Source organism: Triticum aestivum, chromosome 6B (assembly GCF_018294505.1).
Source record: "Triticum aestivum cultivar Chinese Spring chromosome 6B, IWGSC CS RefSeq v2.1, whole genome shotgun sequence".
Classification (NCBI taxonomy): domain Eukaryota; kingdom Viridiplantae; phylum Streptophyta; class Magnoliopsida; order Poales; family Poaceae; genus Triticum; species Triticum aestivum.
The window spans coordinates 631,944,371-631,948,807 of NC_057810.1; the positions used below are offsets into that span (position 1 = coordinate 631,944,371).

Here is a 4,437-nt window from a genome sequence, read left to right on the forward strand (position 1 = left end):
GGTGTTTGGTTCCTTTGAGATGTTATCAAAACTATAGCTTAATCTATAGATGGTTTTTTGTTGTATGATGAAGTATCACTACACCATGCACCATAATTCCCTACTGACGTCTGTTGGGAAAAAGTAACTATTGCCGACCCACAGTCGGCTAGGAAAATTTCTAACGGACTATGGGTCGGAAAATCCGTGTACACTAACCCGTTGTCGGTCGGGAATAGTACAACATATACCATCCAACGGTCGGTCGGGGATTCTATTATGGCCCATGGAACATCGGTCGGTAAATAATCCCGACCGACAGTCGGACGCTAAAGTGGGCCTCGTGAGCCCAAACATTTAGCGCCGAACCGGCCCAATCCGCAAAGTTTCCCCCCTCAAAATCAGGATGCCGCCGCCCCCACGCTCCATTCGTTCCTCACCAACGAAATCCCTAGATCTCTCCTCCTGTTGCTCCCCACGCACGCCGGCGCCCACGCCTCCGACCGCCGCCCCGCCCCGCCCCGCCCGGGGCTACTGCCGGTCTATCCCACCGCTGCCCCATGCCACCCTGCCTCTGTAGCACCGCCCCGCACCGCCCTGTCCCTACAGCGCAGCCCAACTCCGTCCTGCCTCTCTCCGCCGCCGGCTCCACACCCTCGTGCTCTCTCTCCGGTTGGCCGCCTCTTTCCAACATCCCTGACCTGACCTCCCCATCTCCATCGTCTAGCTCACGAAGACACGCATCGGCAGATTTGGATGGGGGCAGCTTGCGCCTGGGCAAGGGCATCCCTCTCTGTCTTTGGTTGGGCAGGGGCAACGAAGCGGCTGAGGTATAGCTCCCCCTCCATACATTCCTCTGTCTTTGCGTCCAGTTATTTTGCCGCATCAATTTTGTATTACAAAGTTTGTTAAGAGATGAACTGGGAGTGAAGGAGTTTGCTGTGGATTATGGGTAGAAGACTGTGTTATTTGCCCCGTCAGTACTCTGTTGGTAGACGTTGTTTATGTAGATTTAATATATTTTTATAGTACTGAGTTATGTTAGCTTTAATTTTTATTACAGTACTAAGTTCTGTTGGCAGCCTGCAGCTTCTTTGTCAAAAATTGTGAAAATAACTTGGTTCTCTTGAAAGTGAATCTTCTTTGTAGCACCAATGGATGCGTTTCTAGTGTTTGTGCTGCTCCAGCTAAGCACATTTCTGGGCTGAGTTCACGACAATGGTGCGTCAGCATACCGCCATCCAACTGCCCAAATACTCACTTAACTTTTTCTTACTAAAATCTTCTTCATGCTTTACTTTCTTACTGAATTCTTCTTCATGCCACCCAAGAAAAACAACACAATAATAGTTCTTCCTTGCTTGAAAGATGGCTCAAGCCAAAGATAGACAACCTTGTGACATGGTTGTCTTGCTTTTCTCGTTTCACTTTATTTTAGTGTACACCACTTTGCTGGATAACCACATCCAGCCGGAGGAAGGAACCATGGAATCACAATGCAGAACTCCCGCTGGATAGTTCTTGCTTCCTGCCTCTCAAAGAAAAGGACCTGGCCCACAATGGCCTGAATTAAGCTCATCTTGAATCTTGGTATCATATAGACATATAGACAGGTTTATTATTGTCATGTTTCCCTACAAGCAACTACAACCAAAATTAACCTAGAAACTAACACTATGCAGACTGATTATGATGCATACAAAAGATACTGTGGATTAGTATATGCATTTCTCATTATAAATATTTTTCCATTTATTGTTATAAATATTTTTACTACCCAAATTCCAAAGGACCATAGCAGTCACCATGATTGTCAAATTTCCTTCAATGCAAAGGTCAAATATTGTGTTGAAATATTTATGATGCAATAATCACTTCTGCTACTGAAACATTGCATCTGACCGGACTATACAGTGCCAAGATGTCCTCCATGGGGTCGGGTAATATAACTGGTGGCACAAACTTACTTTTACAACTAAGGGGCAAACAATGGGCACATGGGCCAAACAATGGATCGCAATAGAATGTAGCACAAGCCTCTCTGTTCTCTCTACATGTGACCTGACATTCATCTCTCTCATTTTTTCTGCAGTTAAACAGAGGACAACTGTTTGTAACATTGAGCCGACGAAGAGAAGTAGCAGAATATTTGCGACACCACCTTAGTGCATAAGGTGTGTGGAGTGTCCAGTATTTATTTTTGTTTTTAGTATATGATTTTCATAATGTAGAGCCTCATAAGTCTTGTGTTTGATCCACTAATATTTTCTATTTTCAGCGATGTACTCATACAGTGTGTCTTTTGCAGGAGGAAAAAAGGCAAGCGCAAGAGTCACAAACAATATATAGGTAAATTGTTGGGGGCACCTAGGTGCTCAGGCACCTAGCATTTAATAGCTCGCATGTGACTCGGCGGCTTGTGAATTTTCTACGCACAAATGAATATATGTATACATAAAATTGATACATTCATGAGTATCCATGACAAAATATTTTATTATTTATATCAACAAATTGTGCTGACTCCAAATAATATAAACATACCCATGGTATATATAGCTACTAATGAAATTATGTACATACACGGGTACGTATATATCCAATAATTTATCCTGGGTTTTAGGTAGTAAAGAAATTATATACAAAGCGGATATGTATATATATATATGATAATTTTCTTGTAGCCTTCTAGATCTTCTCGTGAGGTTGTTGTCAATGTTATGATCACAAGGGATGCAACGCTGCCTTATGAATATGATGGTTTACAATTTGTCGCCGATGTTGTCACAAGGTCCATTGCATGACCATCTAGCAAGGTAATCACCAACAATATGTGTTTTGTCTACTTGGCTCAAATTGTTTGACGTGTCATACTGATTCATGATCACTTTGGTAGATGAAACCCTACAAGCCAAGGGCATCTGCCTCCGTGTTAATCTTGCCTGAGGTATTCTCTTACAGAAAATCAAACACCAACAGATGACAGATGCATGTGAAACCTGTAGTCTGGACTTCCCTTTGATTTTTATGTCTCATATTCTTTCTCTCTTGCAGATCTCTGATGGTGGTGGAAAGACAACATTTGTTTATTTCATTATCGATAAGAAAACGTGAGAACATATCTTTTCTTCATCATCATTGTCAAAAGGCCGCTAGTACTTAGCTTCCTGTAGTTATAACTAGACGAGTGTAGCAGTCAACATAGGTATTTCCCCTCAACATATGATATGGACCTATGGTATTTCCCCTCTATAGGGACATCGATATGTGAGATTGACAAGGAAAAGAACACTTGAGGTATTATTCATTTCAATACCTTGAGCATTTTGTATTTAGTAAGGTGTCACTTGATAGTGTTTATTTCAGTAAGGTGCTATGTTTGCCTTTTAAAGTTAGTCCCCGTCAATACTTTCTCCTTTTCGGTTTGGACCATGTCAGCCTGAAGAGATGTTCTTTTTTTATGATCACTACGAATAAAAGTGTGCAGAATGAATTCAGTTTGCAACTAGCCATATAACACATGTGTTTGCTTCAGGTTGTGCATTTTAGTCCATTGTAGGAATAATTTCATTGAGAACTCGCAACGGCAGGTTGAAGAACATTTTGGAGCACAAGTAGGGGTAAGTTATAGAGTGTAGAGGAGCAACGCTGCGTGCTTGGAGATCACTCATGGTTCGGATTGTTTCCTATTCAGATTGAGGAACGTGTACTCGGCCCACCCTCATTCCCAATGATTAGATAGTTTGCATTTATATGCAAATTGTGTGAATAAATTTATGTATACGAAGGTAAAAATGGGATACTAATATTCATTATTGCACGGTTGTAAATCTTTGAGACCTTGTATTTGATATCTCCCCTTTGGCCTACATGTGCATGGTTGGAATTGGTATTTTTTGCGGATGTGAAAATGGTTATTATAGAACCGAGTTTATTTTGTGTCTAAGTTTTGCCAAAGTCAAGAAAATGATTCAGATCTTGCACCGCTTCAAGTTAGCAAGTAACAAAGTTTTCTTATTCTGGGTTAGCACAATTTCAAGGTTGGTATTAATTCGTAAGAGGCTAAAATTCAGATTTGTTAGAATGTTTAAACAATGTTCATGGTCTAACCTACTTTTACATATGAATATTGAAAATTTTGTACCCACGAATGTTTTGTCTATGCTACTGGACAATCATTCTACAGTGTGGAAAAGACTAGGGATAATAATATTATCAACTACCATGCCTTGTGTTTTTGTTGAATCTATATTGGTTGAGACTATGACGTGCATTGCGCGTGCATGTTTACTAGTTCATTTAAATCAGAGTATAATGGTTGTTCTATTTATCCGAGTAACATCTTTTATGGTCATGCACCCCATCTGAGTGGTCTATTTTTGTTGAATCTCGATAGTAGTGATACACATATTCATATTGTTGAAGCCAAAAGATTGAAGTTTAATAATGATAGTGCAA

General features: G+C 40.8%; 1 long non-coding RNA gene across 1 annotated transcript; it reads left to right on the plus strand.

Annotated features, from left to right (window-relative positions):
- The first annotated feature begins 416 nt into the window (after positions 1–416).
- LOC123134620 (uncharacterized) lies at positions 417–3,838 on the plus strand. The gene is made up of 7 exons (XR_006465680.1): positions 417–809; positions 1,113–1,200; positions 2,072–2,153; positions 2,288–2,328; positions 2,664–2,795; positions 2,876–2,926; positions 3,034–3,838. It is a non-coding gene; the product is annotated as an uncharacterized lncRNA (long non-coding RNA).
- Positions 3,839–4,437: the final 599 nt, after the last annotated feature.